This window comes from Camelus dromedarius, chromosome 22 (genome assembly GCF_036321535.1).
Source record: "Camelus dromedarius isolate mCamDro1 chromosome 22, mCamDro1.pat, whole genome shotgun sequence".
NCBI lineage: Eukaryota > Metazoa > Chordata > Mammalia > Artiodactyla > Camelidae > Camelus > Camelus dromedarius.
The window spans coordinates 27,552,410-27,576,172 of record NC_087457.1 but is presented as its reverse complement, the minus strand read 5'-3'; the positions used below and the strand labels follow the sequence as shown (position 1 = coordinate 27,576,172).

General features: G+C 40.8%; 1 protein-coding gene and 1 pseudogene across 3 annotated transcripts in view; one reads left to right on the top strand and one right to left on the bottom strand.

Annotated features, from left to right (window-relative positions):
* TENM3 (teneurin transmembrane protein 3) overlaps positions 1 to 23,763 on the top strand; it is a 2,090,952-nt gene that overhangs the window by 1,748,939 nt on the left and 318,250 nt on the right. The window lies entirely within an intron of this gene.
* Positions 21,898 to 22,055, bottom strand: LOC135318917 (small ribosomal subunit protein eS27-like; annotated as a pseudogene).

Genomic DNA, 23,763 nt, shown 5'->3' with positions numbered 1-23,763 from the left:
ACTCACATGTGACCTTTTATTCAGAGCCAAAATTATACGGGAAGGGAGTTCATGTGTTTATACTCAGAAAAAATTGGCAAAGTTTCCTTTAAAAACGCCTAGTGCTGTTCAATCTTTTTTTTTCTTTTCTTTTCTTTTCTTTTCTTTTCTTTTCTTTTCTTTTCTTTTCTTTTCTTTTCTTGAAAAGTATCAACAGTTCTGCACTTGGGACCATGACTCGGAGAGGAGATTGCAGACTAAATGCTGGTAGGCATCACTGAAGAATTTTATTGTTGCACGTGTTTACAAAGAGTGTAAACAAAGAAATTCATTTGGGATATTTACCACCCCCCCCCCAAATAATTTGTACTAAAGAAGCCCTTGAACATGCTAAAAAAATAAGTCAGTTAAGTGGGCTGTTTCAGCTCCTTTCTATAGGCTTTTAAAAACGCCACCAATATTGAAATAGTTGTGTTTGCTTTGCTGGAGGCGATGTAACAGAAGAGAAGAGAGCGGATGTTCACTGTTCTCCCAAAGTACGACTCAGCCTCTTCCTGCAACCCGAGCCTTCACACTGCAGCCTTCCCTTGTCTCCTCGGTTTCCTGCTTGCTCCCCCTCTAATCGCTCTTCCTTTTTTCAGAGTCTTTTCATGACTCTTTTCTTGTTCCCCTTTATTCCTTCTGGCCTGCATTCCGCATTTCTTTTCCATCCCTGGCTTTATTTGGCTCCAAGTGCTTAAGACGAGCATTGAGTCCTGAAGTGGAATGATCAGCCCCGTCTTCCACCAAACAGTTTTACGGATTTTCTGTTGAAAATAGTCAGCATTCTCCCGGCTTTGGAGCCAGGGAATTTACAAGCTAGATCGACAGCCCCCAAAAGAAAAGCTTCTTGAGACGTGGAGCAAACTGTTCTTCAGCTTTTGACTCATTCTTACATATATTAAATGACTTAGCACAAATGCATCATCATGCATCCCAGCAAGAAACCGCCTTCTGCTTGTCAAAGTTAAATTCCGACTTCGTCCAAACATTAAATCGAGACAAGGCTGAGTTGGGAATGTGGATGTCCGAGCGAGGAATCTTACAAGGTCAATCCGGCAAAGGGACGTTTCACTGGTTACTATTGTTACTCTGTTTAACAAAACTCCATCACAGTACTTGGTACTTGTTTGATGAGGGCTTCTGTTAAAATTGATCTTTTAAAATGAATAAAAATAAAATGAATGGGAAGTGAAATGTAAAAAAAAAAAATCAGAATTTTTCTGAAGTTGTCTGTTTATTCCTGCCTCTAAGATAAATTATTTCAACAAGAAACTGATATAAATTGAGAATTTCTTAAAATGGTTGGTAGATGACAGGTATATGTATTTTAATTGTTTTATAAGATACAGTCTTTTTCTCCTTAGAAGAACTTATCATTCATATTATCATTTTTCCCTGAGTGGCATTCTTTAGTATTTGTTTATTTTTAAACAGAGGCACTGGGGATTGAACCCAGGACCTCACGCGTGCTAAGCATGTGCTCTACCACTGAGCTACCCGCTCACCCCTCCAATGGCATTCTTGTAAAGTAACTAAACTGACATTGAAAAGGCATTTAAAAAATTGTGTCACCTTTGATCTTATACCTAAGAAAAGTAATATTTACCTTAAAAAGATGAAAACTCTAGCAAGAATATTATAAATCAACGTCGTGTTATTATGTCATAAGTGGCAGAATCTCACTGTTTATTGCCTTGGAATGTAAGAAAGAGAAGGTGAATACTGTGAGTTACTGTTTGGAGAAAATCAATCCTGCAATCAGTCAGCATTCACAAAAGAATCTGTGTGACTGTGGCTTCAAAGTTTTAGTAAACATAGCACGGTATGATGGGGAAACCTAAAAATAACTTACCCCAAGAACAGGCTCTCCCAAAAGAGAACCTCACGGGAAAGCTGGGGTGCTGTTAACCCACGAAAGATAGAGTCTTTACCTTATGTATTTTTGGAAGTGTTTGTGCTTTGAGGAGAAAGAATGATATATTAAACGGAATCCTTACATTCTAAGAGGTAATCATTGGAAATTTAAAAAAAAAAATTCAATCTTGCTTTAGGATGGCTTTCCTCCATATGGTGAAGCAAATATGTAAAGATGCATCTGTTCACCCTAATGGAGAATGGACTTCCACACGTTATGGAAAGCTTAATAGCTCTTGGGAATTACGATATTTCTCAACCATCTGGATATCTTGCATTGCTTTTCCTTTCTCCGTGGCGGTCTCTTCTCCATCCCAGTTACTCCAAGATCCATCACCACGTCTCTGGCATCCAGGAACCACTTCCTTCCTGGTCTCTCTCACTTACCAACCTTCACTCCCACCCCTTTGCCATGGCCAGCTCAAGCTTCCTGAAACCTCGTTCTCTTTTGTTATTTTCCTGGAAAACAAACTTCTGGGGATGATGATGATGATGATGATCATAATATAATAAATATTTATCGAGCAGTCCTATGTACTAAGCTATGTTAAATCTTTTGCTATGTTATCTCATTTCATCCTCAAAACAATCTTACGAAGTATGTGTGAGTATTAACCACGTTTAATAGGTAAAGGTTTGAGGCTTAAGCATTTAGATACTTCATAGGAGGTTACACAGCAAGTTTTAACCATTCCTTGTCCTCTCACACTGGAAATGTCAAATACTCTGCCTGACTTCTAAGCGTCTACACTCATCCTATTAAGTTAGCAACACACTTATTGTTTTAAATGCTTTTTTTCCCCTGGGACATTTGGTAGAAGATTAACTTCATGGACTATCTGGAAATTTGCTGTTACCCTGTTGTATTATCATGCTTTTGAATATAAAGCTTAGATCATAATTGAAATTGAACATGAAACTCTCTAGCTACCCCGACTTCTCGGAAACATTTATCTGTATCACAAACCCGAGAACCATTATGAAACGGTTAGGAGTCAATGGCCAAAAGGAGCTGACCCCGTAACAAGAGCGGACTGATAACCGGCCCGGAGACAGATGCAGGGGCTGATCTCGGTCGAGGCTGCTGGAAAACCTTCTTCTGCACTGCAGTCCTTAGTCAGCATTCTTAAATCTGGTCCCTTTCATAACGGAAATTTTAAACATCAATTATATTGTAAGGTCCCTATAGAGATATCTGAAGTCATAAATGAGGAAAAAGGGAAGATGCTGCTCTCAGTACATCCCACATCATTAACATGTCAAATCTCTGTTCCCATTTAAACGAAACTGGGATGTTTTCCAGCTTTTCATCTTGACTGTAAGTATAGTTGCCTGTGTCGGGAAGGGAGGGAGGCACAGATGAAAGTACTAGTTTTGTGTTTCCACTAATCTGATCCCCCCAACCAGCTGGCCGTCCCACCTGCCCGACAAACTCTGCTCAGAGACCGCACGTTCCAACAGCTTCTCCAAACCAGAACCCTGTTGTAGCCCTTTTTGCAAAGTGAGCCAATTTAGGTTTGGCAGATGGAATAAAGAGGTTAAGGAACTGTGCCCCAGGTCAGAGAAATTAGAATCCAACATGGAGCTAAAGTAATTTTGAAGCCATTTTACCTGTTGGAGAAAAAAAAAACAAAAAAAACTACCTGTAATAATTTTAAGAATGAGTGATTTTAGCTCAGTCAATGTAGCAGCAGCAAAGAAATCTGAAATTTAACTATTTAACCGAGACTATGACAAAGCGGAAATTTGTTTATGCATCATATCGTAAACAAGTCACCAGCATCGATGATTACTTCTGGGCAAGCACAGTGCTGCAGTTTCAAAGCTATCTTGTAGCAGATGACTCTTTAAAGGTCATTTTATGAAGCATAAGATAGTTCCTTCGAGGGTGCCCGTAGCCCACCTCCCTCGGTCTGGTTTTATGTTTCATTGACTGTATTAGCATTAAACTCCTTAAGAGTGACAGGCTGCGGTAAGGGGATCCCAGGTGGGCCATGGGATCTGCAGGCCCAGCTGCTCCTTCGCTCAGATAATTCTTCTTTCAGAGATTTACAGATCCGTTTGCATTTGACAGACTATGGCAAGTCTTTGTACTGCCCAGTCCTGATGTTTTAAAGGAAACCAGCTTAATAATTTATTAACTGCTACATTTCCTCTGGGCTGTATCCGTGTGATGCTGTGGAGTTACAGAACATTATAAATATGAAGAAGTTAGCAGAAGCACATTCTTGAAGGGAGCTGTGGCCTCTTCGTGACTGGTGTTGTCACCAAGGACCCCACCGAGGGCTCTTGTCGGTTTTCCTGGTTGGCCAGCGGCAGACAGGGATCGGCTTTGGGAAGTGGGACTGCAGCGTCAGTTCTGAGGTTGCTGGCAGTGTGCCCTCATCTGCAAGGTAGTTAGCAGTGAGACGACAGTAAAATGTGGAGGCAGCGTGATTTGTGGGCCTTCCTTCCCGAATGGTCTGCGCGCTCCCGTGACGTTGCCCCACGTGTCCTCTCTCACGTCTGCGCCTTCCCTCCCGCGATTCGTTCAGCCTGAAGCTCACTCCTGTTTCTATGCCTCTTCCCCTTCAAAATCTTGCCCATGATTATTGACTATCTCAAAAGTGACTTTTTTCCCCCAGAAGGCTTTTAATGATCCTTATCAATGTGGCTACCACATCAGCCTTCTTTGACCTCTTTATGACACTTAACAGATCATACTTTATAGGAAGATGACTTAACTTTTCCCCAGAATTGGACCAGGATGCCGTGATGTCCATTGCCGTCGTATCCTGGTGATTCCCATAGAGCCCAGCACAATAACCTGCCTAAGGCAGATGCTTATTTCATCCAATAAAATTTAAATGCATAGCTGTTAATTCCATGGGCTAACATCTTCCCCATGTTTCTTGTCCCTTTCTTAATTACATATTATTATTTGATGATGTTTGTAAAATTTTGTGAAATTTATTTTAGCATAGAAAATGAATTACTTTTCGAGACGTTCATGTTAGACTAATAATAAAAATAACATCTGCCTTTGTGAGCTCTTCCACTTACAGAGACTTTGCTGTGTGTTATTTGATCATCACACGAAGCTCATTACCATGTCCAAGTCTAAGGAGGAGAAGAGAGTCTTCTCTGAGGGGTGAGGAAGCTGATTCCTAGAGAAGTTAATTAACTTGTACAAAGTTGCATATCTATTAGATCTCAGAGGTTAAAATCAAATCCAGGTGTCCTAACCGTTCCAACACGACTCACTCCACTTACATATTTCTCTCATCTAAGGGTTGTTGGATGCCCCCTGTTCAGCCCTCGATAGACACAGTCACATAAGACACTGGCTTCTGCTCCTGGAGGCCTCCATCATGGTAACACAGCCACACAGCTGTTAGAAATGATGGTGCAGCCAGGTTGCCTCACTACCTAGACTAATGCACAATTAAAAGGCAACATTCATTTTCAGTAACTGAGCAGGCTCAATGAATTTAATGGCCTTTAATGATTATTTAGCTTGTAGCATCTTTTATTCAAAGGTCAAGTCCAGTGTGCTGTATTCCCGCTTACTCTGTCTCTCAACAACAGCGGTAAATGAATAGAGGCTCTACATTAAAGAAGTAATTGGCACCTCCCTGCATACAATTGGCATTTAATATGTGTTTATTGACTAATACAATAGAAATTTCCTTTATGTTTCTTAACTTATCGTTCTTATAATTGGCTTCTTTCTCTGCAAAATAGACCAAAAAAATTATGTTTGAAATGCGATGGGAATATATGGCATAATATTTAATTTAAAGCAATGTTAGACATAAGCTGAAGAAACTGCTTAAACGTTTTGTTCCTTAATTTTAGAAGAGATGCTCTGGAGACTGAGATCTGACTAGAGTTTTCCCTGCTTTTAGTCCACTGTACTTATAATTCAACCGCAAGTATTCTCCAGCTACTGGTATACCAAACTGGATGGCTATTTTCTCTCATGTTCTTTTACCGCAAGTTTCTGAAAAATCAGTTTTGGCATAAGGGCTTTGGGATTTAAACAGTTAAGGGTAATTCTTCCTCAAGGCTGCTCTATGTCGTTGTAGCCACCTGCTCTCCCATACAGAGTTGAGGTAATTAATAAGAGGCATTAACACGTCTGGTATCACTGGGGAGAGGGGAAAAACTGAAATCTGTTGAATAGCTTTAACTGTGAAACAGTAAATGTTGATTCACTCACCGTCTTTTGCTTTACCACCCAACTTGAGATCATTTCCGCAAGATGAAATAAATAATAAGCTCACCGCCCAATGGCAACTGTAATAGATTTAATTACATGTAACTTGACGTATGTGTTTGGCTACATGGTTCGTCCAGCCACTGATCCAGAACCAGCACTTTTTTGAAAAGCAGAGCTAGTGCTCAGGAGAGAGACTGGGATTGCAAATGCAGACTTGGGATGACCTATGCAGCTGTGGGGCCGTGAGTTACCGCTCTGGGGATTGGGGGTGGCGGGGGCGGTTCCTGAGAGCAGAAGGAAGGAGACAGAGGAGAGAGCCACCAAATCTAGAGGAAGACCTGCATTTGGAGGGAGGGGTGGAAATAGAAAGGGAGACAGGTGAGGAACAGTAGAGAAATGGAGACAGATGAAAGAGTACGTTGTTACCCAGATTGACAGAGACGTTAATTTCTTGAGGACGTGTATCTTCAAAATGCAGGAGGTAAGTGAGGAAGCAATGGAAAACCAGAAGAAGCTGTCCTGGCGGTTTTTTAAATGAAGCTGAGTAGTAAATGAGAATCGCTATCTGGGGTGTAAAATTGGAAGGAGAGGAACTAAGTAGGAGAGACATTTATGTTAAGGATCCGTGAGATTTGTGAGAATCTGTGTAGACTGAAGTTAAAGATCCAATGGGAAAAGAAACGGTAAAGAATAATAAATAGCATTTATTTGTCTTGGTGGGATAAAAGACAGCATCAGAGTATCTCCCCTTAATGAGATCCATTCCCATCACCGTATCTACGCAGCACATCATTAAAAATAACTAACAGAAAACGTCCTTTTGAGTGACACATTAGTTTACTTAAATCTTTACATCTGAATCCTCTTCCTACTTATTTTCCTGCACTTGTTGACAAGTCATTAGGAAAGAGGGTGTTTACTTCAATATTACCTGTCATCTAAGAGGGTCGCATTGTTTCAATAAAAACTTGATGGATTAATACTGTTTTAAAAACAAAAAAGCAAGATGCTATGAACGGTCCTGCCTCTATTCGCAAGCTGTAAATATTTGCAACTGTAGACGTACATAAAAGTAAAATGAAAAACAAGAAAATAATAACTTATAGAAAATTAGAGAGTTAAAGAAAATGAGGTGGTTAGAAAAGTGTGCAAATATTATATAATCAAAATCTAGAAATGATTATTGTACTGGTCTAATTTATTTAACATCTGTATGCTGCCAAAAAGACAATTTCTTACTTTAGAATATCATAATAAATACAATAATTCGATTATACACAGTAGACGTTGACAAACATAGCTAACGAACTTCGCATTTATCATTTTTTAAGGTACAAGATTCCTTTCACTTGATCCCTTGCTTTGATATTATTTTTAAATACCATCTAATATCCTGTTATAGATTTTTTCAGTAGACTGGTTAACAAAATGTCACCAATCCATGAGAGTTGGCAGGAAGTCAATGACACTTTATCACGGAGGATCGCAGGCATGTTCATAATAATAATGATAGCTCTAGTATGCATTAAGTTTCCTTCCGTATCTCAAAACCATTGGGTATAATAGATACCAACTGAAATGCGGCCAGCTTTATATTATGACATGCGAGTCATTTAGAGTTCTTATTCACTGACCAGAAACCACAAGCTAGGGCAGAGAAAAATTACAATTTTATAATTGTAATTCCAGGGAAGAATAGTTTGTGGGTAGCACATGGTGATTCCAAACAAAATTTAGTTAATACAATAAAAAAAGGCACCACCCTTGGGCTATTTCAAAACCTGCAGTGTAGTTACTCGGGAGGTCACCAATGCACCTGAGATCTCTACAAGAGCCATGTTTGGCCTGTAACTTTTTCTAGAACAACCCACCGGTTTCGCTTGCTGCCTACTTTATATTCTTTTCTCTGGGGAAGAAATCTGAGAATGTTTTGTATTACGGGGATTTTATTAGCAGCAGAGAAGGGCACGTTTATCTAGCCCATCTCTACTCCCCACCTCCACTTAACTATAAAAAGAAAACTAACCTTGCACAATTGAAACATACATGCATACAGAAGCAAAATGCTGTATAAATGAGCACTGACCACATATACATCGGGTTGACTACTTAGCTTGTGAAAAACATAAGATCACTTGCCCGCATGATGTGGTAATAAGCAATTAACCAATGACTTGCGGTGGAATTTAGCCTCTTAATAGCTGAAGTTCAGTTTTGTTGCATTGGAGAGCTATGTAATTTCAAAGAATTCTATGTAAGCTTGAGGCATGAAGCTCTAAGTTTTTTTGTTTTAATTGTTTATGTATTTCATTTTTCATTGACCTGGATTATTTTATGCCATCCCTTCCCCCAGTTGCTTGAAAATGTTGTCTAGAGAATTAAATTGATTTTTAATTAGGAGTTCTTGATTTTAGACTTCAGCTAAACTAAATTGAACCAGAATATTCTTAAAGCATAAACAATGGCTGGCCAAAATTCCCAGCTCTCCTTTCAAGTATTTGCTAACGTGGCATTGATCAATCTACAATTCCCAGACTGAGGAGAAGTGATAGGAATATTGGATAAAATATGCCATCCGGGCCAGAAAGATAAATTGTTTGGGTTGTCTTTTTGCAAGTTTGAGGTCACGATTCATTCATCTTGTTACTTGGCTATATCCCTTTAGTGGCTTCAATTGCAGGATTAAATATTGAATGGTGGCACATCATTCAATATATGGGGTCTCAGAGTTTGGCATTAGAAGGCTTTTCATGCTTCAAATGGACCTGTGCGCACACGGAATGCCAAAGATGATCGTGCTGCTGATCTAGGCTGGGAGATTAATCCCTCAACAATATTATCAGACCATTCCTAACACATTGATTCGTCCCTGATATGACACTTCTGAAACAAATGGGTGTAGTAAGCATTTTAAGAATAACATTGGTCCTCCTCTACCGCCCGGTTCTTTCAGAAAATTAACCCATTAGCAGAGTTGGCTAGAAACTTCCAACATGGTAGCACCACCACCGTTTGTTAGCACAGAAATCAAAGTAAAATTTAAAAGATTCAAAATGCTTTGAGGGGAGTATTAATTCATTCAGGGTTCAAAAATAAAAATCATTTGGGTACCATTAGACCCTCATGGCTAAATATGCAGAATAAAAATACTAAATTAATGCACTGTCTGATAAGTCTAATTAGAGCAAGAATAGTCAAACCTCCTTTTGCCTGAGATACTATGCTTAAAATATTTAGTTTAGTTGTTGCTTTCTTTATGCATTTGGGGCGTTGCTTATATCCTGTGCCTGTTAAAAGGGAAATGAAAACATTCAAGGATAAAAATGCATTATTTAGCCAAGAGCCCCAAGAGGCTTGAAGGATAAATGCCTATACTTTTTAAAAATAAAAAATGTGTTATTTATAAAAACATAAAAATTAAAGTTTGACAAGAACCACGAAGTCATTCGGTTTCTCTCTGCCTGTGCAGAATTATTTTATTTCATATTTGTCTGGATTGTCTGAAATGCCCCCAGGTGATCATTTTTCACTCCTTTCTACAGTTGCTAAAATCCAGAAGTTTCTTCAAAGTAAAACTGTTTTGAGGTGGTTAGGGAAGGGGAAGAATTTGCCCCAAAGTTTCTTTTCCTAGAAACATCTCGTTCTCTTTCCCTAGATTATGCTGTTTTCAATCATGATAATAATTCCATTTTGCTCCATAAACAGTTATGTCATATTTCACTTTCTTCTTCACCCTAAGCACATTTGGATTTCTCTCATTTTCTCATTAGTCGTTCATTCTGTTCCTTTCATCACCTGGATTTCTCTCTGGCTCCCATCCAGTTTTCTGCATCTTTGTGGAGCATGGGGGTCTAAGTGCAAGTTCACTATTACGATGAAGCCCATATTTCTAGAAGCAGTAAAAAGAGTACAGTGTTTGGAGTCAGACAGCCCTGAATTTGAATTCTATCTCTGCCACTTCTGGCTGTGAGACTGTCATCTAGTTTACTAAAAACCCCTATGCCTCAGGTTTTTTTAACCCTAATATGGGGCTAACACCATCTACTTCGCAAGGTAGTTGTGACTCTGAAATAAAATAGCAGAAGCTGGCCCAAGGTAAGCATGCAGAAATAGCGAGACTTACACTTATCATGCCTTTTTAGCTGACATAAATTATTGCCGATCGATTATGGGTTTCCTGTAAAATCCTTTTTTTAGATCTTGTTAATAAAAAAGATTTTGTATTTGTCTATGACTTCCTTTGAATCCAACCTCGACTGGGTTGAATTTTATAAAAGAAACACATCTTTCCAGTCAGTATACAAATGAAAAACCACAAGATTGATTAAAAAGAAAGGAATCCTGAAATCACATGTGGAGTCAAATACAACTGTACATGTTGTTGTGTGTTAGGAATGAAGAGGAGTTAGCTGTGTAAGGAAGGGGGAGATCTAGGTGGCTCTGGACTGGAATTGAGACCCACTGAGACCCTGACTCAATTCGAGAAAAAAAAAATGTGAGCAGAAAGTGGACAGGTAACAAGTAGTTTTGATATTAAAAATTTCAAATAAGAGGTCATGGTGGGTAATGGTGGGAGAGCAGAGCAAGGTAGTGAATGGAGGGCCCAGGAGTGGACAGCACAGCTGAGCACTGACTGTGTCCCGGGGGCCACGTGAAGCACTTGTTCTGACTCGGCGATGTGCATTTTACTCCATTTACAGATGACTCGCCCAAGGCTATGGAAGGTTAGAACAGCGCCTGCCCGGGGCACCACGGTAGCAAGTGGTGAGGCTGGAAATCAGACACAGGCATCTCTCACAAAATCTGACCCCAGACAATGTCCTCAGACTTCAGTGAGCTTGTGAATCCCCTGGAAGGATGTTAAAGCTGAGCCCATCCCCTGAGTCTCGGATTCAGTAGGTCTTGGGGGGTTGGGGTTGGGGGCTTGAGAACTGGCAGCCGCTGCCGCCCTGGGGACCACACTTTGAGAACCACCGCGCCAGATGTTTGCTCTACTTCCTCTGCTGGCTCACAATTATCAGGTGGAATGACACGCCAGGCCCAGTGGTGACTTCATTTAGTGCTCCCGTGCGGTAACCCACGGGCGCAGTTTCCAGTTCTCTGTTTTAAGGAAGTGCGGGATTCAGTACTAGAGGAGGACTTCTAGTCCTGCGGAAACCGGTGCGATGGACAGTCTTTGCAAATAGAAATTCAAATACAGGGACTCCACTCACAGGGACCCTTCGTCTCAAGAGCAAGGCGAAAGCCCGTTTAGAGGCAGACCTCAGAGATTGTGTGGGTTTGGGCCAGGACACCTGCATGCAATGAATATGGCAATAAAGCGAGCCGTATGAATTTTTGGTTCCCCCTGTGCAGATAGAAGTTATGTTTATGCTACACTGTAGTCTGGTGTGTGCACAATAGCGTTATGTCTAAAAAAATGTACATACCTTTAATTTTTAAATGCTGTATTTACTAAAAAAAAAATGCCAAAACAATGACAGTAGTGACCTCTAAGATCACTGATCACAGATCACCATAGCAAACATAATAATAATGAAAAGGTTTGAAACATGGAGAGAAGGACCAAAATGCGACATAGAAACACCAAATGCTGCTGGGAAAATGGTGCCGGTAGACCTTCTCCTGGTAGGGTGGCCACAGACCTTCAATCTGTAAAAAATGCAATGAAGCAGAATGCAGGAAAAGGGGGTCTGTACTGTGAAGTGAAACAAGGTCAGACCTGTGGAGGGAGCTTGTCACTGAACCCTCTATGTTTGAAAGTAGAGCACATTGAGTTTTTTCTTCTCTGTTTTTTTTTTTTTTTTTTTTTTTTTTTTAACTGAGGATGAGATTGATTCTAGCTCCCAGACAGGCATTAGCTTTGGGTCATATGCCTTTTGCTCTGGAGAGAAGGAAGGCAGGGGCGGGGCAGGGCCAGGGGGACACCCTCCCCCACCCACCCACACACCTGTTCTAGGATTGTTGAGTTCACCGGACAATTGCCCAACTCTCCGCTGCATATTCCTCTCTCTCGGTGGTGCTGTCATACACTGTACATAGTAGAAATTTAGTGGTTGTTGACTAATGACCCAGTTAGGACTAACTAACTTAAACTTGACTGACAATCACAGGGGCAAATCAAAGGGACAGGGATGTGAAAGTGTCTCGTACGTAGTTGTGTCCCACTGTCCTGAGTCCCTGGGAACAAACCCGGGCAAAGAGAATTTGAATAAAGTCTACATACTTGGTGGGTGAAGACTTGAAATGTGGTTGGCAAAGCCATGGAGAGTTGGAGGAAAGGTCAAACATTACATTTTGCATTTTTTATTTAGGTAATAGCCAGTTCAACAACATACACCTGTGGCCATAGGTAGGTTTCTCTCTTTAAGGGGAGAAGTCATTCCATTAGCATCAGAAAGCATTTGGTAGGTTCCTCTTAGAACAAGACAACAATTGGGTCTTAGACAGAGTAAGTCCAAAGACTTGGCCTATCATTTGGAAGTTAAAATGGAGATTTGCCCACACTTCAATTCAATTCAATTCAATTCAGTTCAGTTCAGTTCAACTCACTCAGCGTAATCCAGCAAGTATCTATGGAGTGCCTACTTGTGTTTACACCATGCACAGTCCCAGGCTTGGTTTTGTGACGGCGAGCACAGGCCCTGCCAGGCTCGTGAGCCACCGCGGGCACTTGAGCACGCCCATGTGAGCTTTCAGGTGCGTTGTCTGATGAGCTGGTAAGCCATGGCACACAGCCTGTGATAGCTACGAGGGACCTAAAGGAGTGAGCAGACGTCAAATGCCCAGTTCACACCTTGGTTAAAATGTGAGTCCTGTGAGTAAATGTTTTTGGTAAAGTATTTTGGATGGGAATGAGTGGAGACACTGTTTCAGAATATTTAAACTGGTCTTTTTTTTTTTTTTTTCCCCTCATCTTTAAAATAGTCAAGACTTTTTTCTTCCCTCCCAACTGAATTCCCAACACATTAAGCATTTCCTTCGAAGTGCAAATAGCATGACAGCAGCTGCAGAGGCTGGTGCCTGTGGCTCCCTCTGCATTAGCGTCTTGCCAGGACAGTCAGCAGCGTGCTCCCGTAACGGGTGCAGTTTGCTTACAAGTATGTATTTGTGCGTGTGAAAATGAGCTGTGCGTTTTCTTGGCACCAGCGATTGGTGATATTTCCACTACCTGGTCAGAAGAAAAACTGGCAAATCTGCTTGCTCCTTCAGACGATGACAAAACACGTCTCCCCCCCCGCAATCTCTGTATTATGCCACGGCCCATTTGAGCTGTAAAACGCACTACTTGTTCAGTTTCTGTTATAACCTTCATAGAAGATGGAAAATGTACCCCAAACTGCCGTGCAGTAAGATCATCGCTCGCCTGCCAGTTTGCAGGTTTTTATACAACGTGTTATTGTTGTGAAGGTGAAGTTTATGGTGAGTGAGTCTCTGACAATCTGTCACTTCACCTGACAGCGGTAAAAGGGTCTCAGATAGCCTGTGTTTGCAACTATTGTAAATACGCCTCTAGGTGTAGCATCTTGGTAGTGAAACGTCTGAATTAACCAGCATTCCTCATTTGCTGTTTTAAAAACTAAAGTCCGGTTTCAAAGGCCATTATCTATTTTACTTGTGTGTCTTGGGGGAAAGAGGAGATAGAGGTTAAGATATTGAAAATATTTTCTTTTATTTTCTGTCTCAAAAAAACTTTTTTGGTTACGCGTTAGAGACCTTATGTAATGCTTAATGTTTCAATTTACTGTAGGCATTTCAGCTTTAGTATTTGTCATCTTGTTCCAATTTAATGAAAGCTTATTTGGCCATGGTTTTCATTGGAAAGCAGAACACACGTACGACTTTCAGCAATAATATATATTTTTCCTTTTCTTTGGATTTGAACAGCCTTCTAAAATTTTCTCCACTGAAATTCTGGCAGAGTTATTTCTCCAACATTTGGCTGAGGGTTTGGAATGTTTTAAACATTTGAAGTGACTGGGATCAATTACTGTAACCTAAAATGGATAACCTTTAAGACACAAAGCTCATATTTTTCTTAATCATCTCATTACATGACATTTTTCTGTTTGCATATTGATAAAACACTGTGTGTTGGCTAAATAAGGCACATTTCATTTATTTCCAAGTACTGCTGATATTGTGAAGCTGGCATATTACATATAACATTGAAGTTATTTTTAAGATAAAACATCTTTGTGGATGAGAAAAATAAAATTGAGAAGATGGATAAACTTGTAACAATCCAGCAGCCTAACAAAGTATGATAAATAGAACCGTGTATTTGAAATGAATCAAAAAAATTCACAACACAAACATATTTTTTAAGCTCTATTTTTCTAACTAAGGGAGCTCCAAGAGTGTTCAGATTCATTCTTACCAGTCTCACTTGGTTTCCAAAAGTTTTTCTTTTTTCGGGTCTAAAATCACAGCTTCCTCTGAGAGTTGTTGACTTAGAAGGGGTTACGTGGTAGCATCCTGCAATTTTTATTTATCAGATTAATTTAGGACTTACATTGCGCTTGCAAGGTAGAAAGAAAACAAGGCATTACCAGCTTCGAGATTTGACTTTTGATAAATATAAATGCAGAGCAGCTCTCTGCTGATGGCACATCGTGTATGTGACCCATGACAGGCAGATGGCTGCAACGATGGAGAGAAATATTACAGCCAGAACATTCCTGCTTCTGCTCCAGTGGATTCAGAATACATTAGCGGGTCCTCTCTCAGCTTGCAGTTTTTTTCCTGGTGATGGATTAGTGATAAACTCATATGCAAGTTATTCCAGTGTTCCTTTGAGACCTTAGCTTTTCATGAATGAAAAGGTCGTTTGTAAACGGTCTACATACTTTCATTATTTTTTCCCATGGAGCTAGGTTGCTTTGTACAATTTTACATTGCTAAATTTTCTTTGAAATCATAGCTCACAGTTCCCTTTTAATGTCCTAATTATTTGTTTGGTGGTTTGGAGAAACTTGCCATTCAGTCATGAAATAAATTAAATTTGGTCAAGAGAACTTAAAGTTGAAATCATGCTATAAACTCCAAGCTCAGACTTTCATGAGGCCTGAAGTCTCCTGGCTCATTTTGTCCTAAATGACTTTTGATTTAAGGCCAAACTTTGTACCAGATGTGTGGTATTTTATAATAATTACATGGTGCAAGTCTTCAATCATTTTCCACTGAGACCATTCAACATCTGTTTTATCAAAATGGTTTTCCTTTTTTATTTTCCGGGCCACAGATGAGTAAGAATATTAAGTGAGACACTGAGTCACATATTTTATTACTTTTATGCTGTGAATTTCTCTTGCATTTGTCTGTTATAAAACCTAAAGATTTCTTTCAATGTCTGGGCACAGGGGAGTTAGTTTCTCTGATATTCGGGGGTTAAAAATTTAAAGGCATTCATTTATTGTTTTCTTTCTTCTTTATCCATTATAGTTCAAAATAGAGATGAAACCTTGTTAAGGAGTGGATAAGGAAGTGGATGGGAAGGGGATGGTGTGGTCCATTACTGCCATTTCCACGTTGAGACCACTTTATCTATTCACCAACCCACTTCACAGTAACCCTTCTTATCTGTGCTAAACAGAGTTGACAGATATTGATTAACAAAGACAAACGGTCAGAGGTCATAAATGGAAGGGATACCAGAACCATGTAATTGTGTGGAGCACTGGTCCTCATACACCTACCTGTTAGCATTTCCTACCCTCCATGAAGGGCAGCTCAAGAACTGCTCTCGGTTCAGGTGATGGGCAGGTCTCAAGAACCCAATAGGTGCTCAGTTCGTCACATTATTGGAATATCAATACAGGTCGAGGGGGAGGGTATAGCTCAGTGGTAAAGCGCATTCTCCACATGCACGAGGTCCTGGGTTCAATCCCCAGCACCTCCTCTAAAAATAAAAATAAACAAATGAACTTAACTACCTCCCCCCACCAAAAAAAAAAAAAAAAAACCCACAAGTCCTTTCATTTGCTATTCTTGAACATTTCATTCAAATCTATGGGGGAAAAGATTTATTTTAACTCTTTTTGACTTAATGGGTAAAATACCATCTCTGCAAAAATGTGTACTCCCTTGGTGTACAGTTCTTTGGTCCAGCCGCTCCACATGCCTCCAAACCTTATATACTAACCGGCTGCTGTTACAGTAAAAACAGAGTTGGTGTAGCCTTCAAAGCTCTGTGCTTTTTGCACTGACGTTAGTACAGTGGTCTGTTTTCTGGGCCAACACAGACATAACCAACCATAAAAATAAACATGTGCACATCCATAGCCCAGAATAAATCAAAGTGGACATAATGGAAATTTTCCAGTGAGCTTAAAAGAAAATTTAATATACTTCACCTCTTTGGGGGGAACATCAAGGCGCTGGTTTGGTTTTCATCGGAATTTTCATGTGGGTAAAACTTCCTGTTTGCTACCCTTGCTTGAGATTTTCTTATCCCACAATTACAATGTGAACAAAGAAGTCAGAGAGAAATTATATCGATACATTTTGGTGGACCAAATGAGTGCTTTGTGAGGCAACTCAAATTTTTGTACACTGTATGATATTTGAATATAATTTGAAAGAATAAAATACGATATTTATCTAAAATATAACTTTTTCTTCAGTGGAAGGATTTTTTTTTTATCATTTCTCTGACAAATCTGACTTGAGAATAAAAGGAAACATATAACCATAATGGAAATGCATTTATGTCCCAAAGCTGGTTTTCCTCTCAAATATCTTTGTTCACAGTTCAATTATTTTAAAATTGCTTTTAGATTTCTTGTTTTGGTCACATCCATATTTTGTGCCTAAGATATGACCCAAGTGTAAACCTGAGCGTTTCCAAAGCCAGGCTATTCAGTATTCCTGTCACTCAGATACGGTTTGGCGAAGATGGTAGTTCAGTCAAGTGAAATGTACTTTTAAGTCCTAAGGTTGATCAGTCAAGAATAAGATTTCTCCAGTAAGACATTTTTACAAAGGCTCTACCTTCATAGTTCCAACAAACAGAGCATAAGGAATTATTTTGAGATAGAATGATGGTACAGCTTTAACAAGAAAAAGGTCTATAATAAATAAAAGATTGTGTATCTGCTTTAGAAGACCTCTGACTGTTGTTCCTGTCACTTGCCACAGGCAGGATGCAGTGTATCTTACCTGTAAGTACAAATGCAAGACTGCTGTACATCCTGTGTCACGTTTTGTCTTGAAGACTTTCAGGCAGTTGTGGACATGCTGTCTGGTGACTGGGAGAGTAAAATGGAGGTGGGGCACCCGATTAAATTAAGTTTCAATATTATCTGTTCTTCAGAGAAGAGGATTAGCTTTCATCTCCTTCTCTAGAAGTCATGGTAGGTCTTTGCTAAGGTAGGCACATTCTTACTCCCAGGGGACAGCAAGATACCTTTGCAAAGCAGGATACAGTATAAGAGCAGATTCTTTTTTGGATAAAGCTTATTTTGGGCGGGGGTGCGGGTATAGCTCAGTGGTAGAGTGCATGCTTAGCATACGTGAGGTCCTGGGTTCAATCCCCAGCACCTCCATGAAAAACAAACTTTTTATAGATTATTTTCTTAATTGGTAATAAAAACTTGGGCTTATCATTGTGCTTCAGAAATTTTACCAATTCGTTTGCGCCATCACCACCCACACAATCTAATCTTTTTAAAGAAATCCTGAAAGTTTTACTTCCCCTTTTCTTTCAGGAAAATAAGGTTAACCACCACCCTAACATTATTCAGTGCAGTAAGATTTCGTGAACTTAAATACAAAGTTCTTAACAGGTTTGCAGCGTGTAACCTAAACGTGAAAAATCTGTGCATAGTTACCAGAGAGTATTCAAGCTCAATCTTTCCCAAGGTCAGAAATATTATTTTGGAATATGAAAAATGACACCTGCAAAGTGAGGTAATTTATCACCGGAAAAAAACAAATTTGGGTGTTTAAATAGAAGCAAAACTAAGGCAGACATGGAAGCCATCAATAAAGCTGGCCAGAATTTGAAGAGAAGATCAGGACGCCACCCTCTTTATGGATCGAGTACAAATGAAGTTGACAGCGTTTGCCTGATCAGAGCGCTGAGCAGGGGAAGCCGCGAAGGCTGCGTTGTCACTTCCTCGCGCTGACACGTTGCGTGTGCAGGCAGCGCAGCCGGGCTGATGAAAAATGTCGAGGCTGTGCTCGCGTGAAGCACGTGCTTCCCTGCTCCGAATTCTCAGCTCCGGAGGCCCCAAACTACAGCGTGTGAATAAAGCACGTTTATCAATTAATGTGTTCTATTATGTTGTGTTCAAGCGGGATGACACTTAGGAAATGCCATCAGGGTAAGCCTACTGTTGATAAGGAAATACAGCTCCCATCAGAGGAGCCTGAGAAATGTATCCAGGGCCCTGTGAGCTGAGGACAAGGCCAAGGTGCGGGCACAGAATCGCTGACTCCCCTTGAAAGCCCTTCGTTCGGGGCCGACACTTTTCCGTGCAAGGCAGATCTCCTCCTAAATGGATTAGGGAGCATCAGGAAGGCAGCTGAATGGGGCTTTCGTGTGGCACTATTTTCACAAACTTCTGGCTCAGCTCTTTGGTGGGTGTGTGAGGACTCACACCAGCACCCAGACCTGAAAAAGATCGTAGGTGTAGCTGCTTGGTGCTCCCCGGCCAAAGGCTTCACCCACCGCCGTTCCCCTGTGACTTCCACCTGGTCCCCGGGAGGGTAAAAGCGGCTCCCAGCCTCCTTCAGGGAACATTCCCCGTGTGCCTCCCACACGTCCCTCTGCTCTCCAGAATGTCTCCTGTTGTGCTCGGAGTTGCTTTCTGTAACTGAGTTGACAAGAGCAGGGCCAGCGTCCTCCTCACCCCTCTCATCCCCTTTCCCTTTGTACACTGGTGGATCTGGAGGCCCTGCACCTCACAGGGGTGAGTGAGAGCACACAGAGGGCATGGAACTGGGCTGGACACTTCGAGGAGATGGAGAAGGATGACAAACGTCATGGCCTCCTTAAGGGACTTGACATACACCCGGAGCAGAAGCTGCCCGGGGCCATGACTCCCGTTCCTCAGTTTCTTCACCTGTAAACACTTTCAGATGATTAATAAGGGCCATTCTTCCTCTTAAAATAAGGCGATGCTTTACCAGTGACTTGTTCTTGCTTTCTGAACATCTGATTCTCTGTAACTTCCTTAAGAGCCTATGGAGAGAGGAATGTCAGACGGTGTTTTAATGTTAAAAAGTAAATTTGCAAAAAGCATGTTTTAATTTTTGCCTCCATTTCAACTAACAAAAACAGACTGAGATGATGTTTGATTAATTACATTGCGGACCTTTAATTCTTGTCCTGACAAGGAGACAAGAAGATTTGCCATCTTCAGATTTTTAGGGCAAAGGAAGGCAGTGAAACAAAGTTAGATGTACAGTGAGACACAAAAGAATGATCACCTTTACATCCAGAATACTGTTTGCTTCCATTCCATTTGTACTGATTAGAACTTTAAGTTGGTGATTTGAGCAACTTTCTATCCGTGGTGTAACTATAAAATAAGAGGATTGAGTTTTGATGTGTGGCATCTGGAAATCCATTTTATTGCTTTATATTCGTTCCCTGAATAGCTCAATTCAGTTCTGGGGGACAGAGTTGTAACATAAAAACCAATCTCATGTAAAATAAATTCCGTAATATGAGAAGGCATAAACTTGGTTATCAATTTAGGAAACTAATGTTTTCACTCCTAGGTGGGATGTTACCCTTTTAGGTGGAATTTTAATACAACCAAGATCTATTCATTTAAAGAGAAATAGAGATTCTCAGGCTCAGATGCCTCATTTCACAGCAAGGAAATTTATCAAAATAACATGTTACAGGGAAACGTGACCCTTGAAACCTCTGTGAAGAAAAAGCTAGTAGTAAGTAGTTCAGATCTTTTAAATAATGTCATTCCAACAAGAGAGGAAATGTCACATTATTTGTTACTTTTTATAACATTGTAACCTGAATGACATTGGTGTTGGGGCCTGGGACCTTAAGCGTTTGTTGAGTGAATGAGTGAATGAATGTTGTTACATACTGACCTTCAATAGGAAGAAAGACTTGGGACTGAACATATTAAAGCTATAAAGAATGACTCTGAATTTTAAAAGTCTCAATAATGAAATTGACATTTGTTCAAAATACATCACATCATTTAAAAAAGACATCCCATTAGATCACTAGAAAATGACCTCGTTTTTCTTTAATACCTTTGCTGCTTTGTGCTGTCTTGAGGAATTCAGTCTTCAGTCCCCGATCTTCCTTCTGTTTTGTCAAAAAGTTTTAATGAGTACTAGAATGGCAATGCCAACACTTTAAAAATCCCTTTCAGAATTGATGTACACATAATCGACAGAATTAACCTTGAGATTTTTTTCAAGTGTTTATAGCAAACTCTTGCCCATTGTTATAATCCTGAACCACTAAGTACAAATGTACCTTCCACTTCTTTCTTCAGAGATGAATTCGTCATTAATCCTGACTTGCTACCTTTGTAAGAGGTGTCTAGAAGGATATCCATAAACTCACCATGGGAAAAAGGAAAACAGGGTCGTAATCTGATACCCAAGTGTGCAGAGAGAGATATGACATTGCACAGGGAGCGTCTCCTTTCAGATCCTCTTGTTAGTAAATCATTGCAAAAAAAGAGATAAAAATTAACTTAGTTGTATTTCAACTTTTTCTCCCAAATTCCACACACACACACACACACAAAAACACACTAATTTATCAACAATTCCTCCCAGAGGCCCTTTCATCCAGATTCCTTAGTCACTTGCCTTCTGTGACAATAAAACAAAAATAAAATTCAGACAGAAATATATGTCAGATTCCTGGAAATTTGGGGTGAGGGTTTGAGAGCCGATTGACTGGAAAGATTGTGTTCTTCTAGAGAAAACTTTAGCACTAACTGCAAATATTTATCCTCTTGGACTAAAAGGGTCCCCTCCTTGAAAAGGAGAAAACAGAAGTATTCTTGACATGAAGCTGGGCAGAGGTAGGCTGGCAAGGAATTAGAGAAAAAGCCGCCAGCTATGGCTAGTTAACATCACAGAACACTTTGGCTCTTTTTTAAAAATCAGATTGAACATGCCCAATTGAAAAGTTTAAAATAAAGAGTCTTTTTTTTTTATGTGACACTCTACTCATTAAAGTTCAGTGGATTCAGTGTGGGTGAAATAGAATTTCTGCATTCATTCAAGAAGCATTCTTCCTCAAGAACCCTTGTCTCCTGGCCAGAGTTACTCACGATGAAATACTCAGAAAAGGATCACATGAGGTGCTCTGCGTGGCTTTTGGCAGCCCCTTTCCTGTTCAGTTCGTGTGGGCATTATTTAAAAACATGAAACCTCAGGCTTGGTTGTACTAAGACAACAAAAAAGCAGCGAGAGAGGTTCCAGATAACCAAGGCCAGTCCAGGATTTAGGTAAACATGGCAGGCGGAGGTTTCAGATTACTAAAACGGGCTCATGGCGCTGCGGCTCCCTGACAAAGGCGGGAAGCACCCCAAATGAGAGAAAGAAAAGATCATGAGCCGGAGCAACTCAGTGTGGCTCCTAGCAACATCCACCTTCAGCACTGCAGAGGTTTTCCTAGAGACTCTTTCTGTCCAGCATGCCAGTTTAACCCAATGGACATCTTTGGTCTTGCCTCTAGCCGCAAGGCTGGCTTTTTTTTTTTTTAAATCCAAAATGTGTTTATTGGGATGGTTTCCCATTCATCTCGGTTCAGGGTGCTTTTAGTGCTGCCTCCGTCTGAAGGAGCATCCTTCTGTAAGCCTTGCTCTTCCTCCTGTCGGCTGGCAAAGGACAGGAGAGCCGCCAATACACAAAACTACTGTTTGTGCACGGCTAAGAGGGCGCTGATTTTATAGCATCCGGGGCATTTCACATCCATGAGATGGGAACTGGGGCTCCGCACCAGCTGCTGCTTCTTGTGTTTCCTCTTCTCCTCTTCTGGAGACAGATGAAGGAGATCCTTTGCGAGAGACGTGTTCCCTTGGGGAGGTCGTCACCACTGGAAAGGAAGGCTGGCTTTTATCTGACTGGGGCACCTGGCATTGCGCTGGGGTCATCTCTCAGGAGAGAGACGTCCTAGGAAAATAAAACCTGCAATCCTCCTGCTCTGTCACCATTTCTATGAGGAAATACAGTTCCTCTCCCAGTCTGAGTCGCAAAGTGCATATTTCCTTTCATCCCAGCAGCTGAAGGCGAGGCCCTCTCATTGTAACTAAAGTAACCCCAGGACATTCTGTTTAGTTATTGACACATCTTCAAAAACATCTATGTGATGACCATATTGCATTGTCTGACTTTAAGTTCACAAGGATCGTGTCCTGTTGAAAACCCCTCCAGTGTCTGATACAGAAGACTAAAAGCCAGGGGTGCTGGGAAAACGTCAATAATGAAGAAGACAATTATGATGACATGGTCAAGTGTGTAATAATGAATCAGGCAACACTCTAATTTTCTTGTTCTGAGAATAGCATCCTCGGAAAGACATCTCACAGATCAGTGTGTGTGGTCTGGACTGCGCTCATATCTGGCAGATGTGAGGGAGGGCAAAAGAGGCTTGAGAGGCAGGGTCAGCTTTCCCACTGTCTTCAGAGAAACGCAGTATTTCTCTTTGCTGGGCCTTGCTAATAATTTGCTCTCAGCTGGCATGTTGGCACGCAGATTTTTTAAAGAGAGTTTTTTCTTATGTAAAATAATCCTGTGACTTTCCAGTGAGAACACATTGCTGTCATTAAGGGGACTTGCTTTTGACTGGGAAGTTCTAGAAGCATGCATGCCCCATGAAGATGAAGAAGCGATCAGGAGAGGCTCACAGCAGCGCAAGGGCAAGGACAAGAAACCGTCTTCAAATTAGGACCACAAATGAAAAGCGCATGAACAGAGAGAAAGCAGAAAAGTTTTCCCAGGTTATGGAAACATTTGGGGAGAAGCATCACCCTTTATTTTTGATTTACCATCTTGCGTTGCTAGTGGGGAGAGATGAAAGCATTTTCTTCACTCACTCTATTTGAACTAAAGTGTCTTTTGAATCTTTTCTCCTTTTTGCCCGCCGAGTGCATTCTCCTTGTGCAGTAACTGTGTGTGGGACAAGCGTATGCCATCCTATTTACTTGACTCACGTTTCTTTTCTTGTCATTGCTTCAGTGTGCTCGAAGGCGGGTGGAAAGGAGGAAGTTAAAATGGGGCATCAGCCTGCCGGGGGCCCCCTGCACTGCGGGGCTTTGGCACATGGACTTATCCCTAAGCCTCTCCAGTGGTCAAGGACTATTATCTAAAGCCTGTGCCTCGTAGCTTTCTCCACTCCCCAGCTTGACATGGCTCGTCAGTCTCCAGGTAGGCGCCGTGGTGATTACACGGAAGGTTATTTACAAGTAAATAACAAGAGAACTATTTTAGCATAGTTCCTTGCTTTTCTGATACTTTGTGGAGGGCTTTCGACCTCAAGGGTCTCCTTTCCTATATAAAGTCCAAAGTGGAGCTGATGGTTCTATTCAGCGCCCTCGCTATCCCTCTTGGGACCGCAGGAGTGAGTGCCTGGGAGAGTCTTAGAAACAGGGTGTTACAGTTAGGAGGTTGCTGGGGAGGCACTG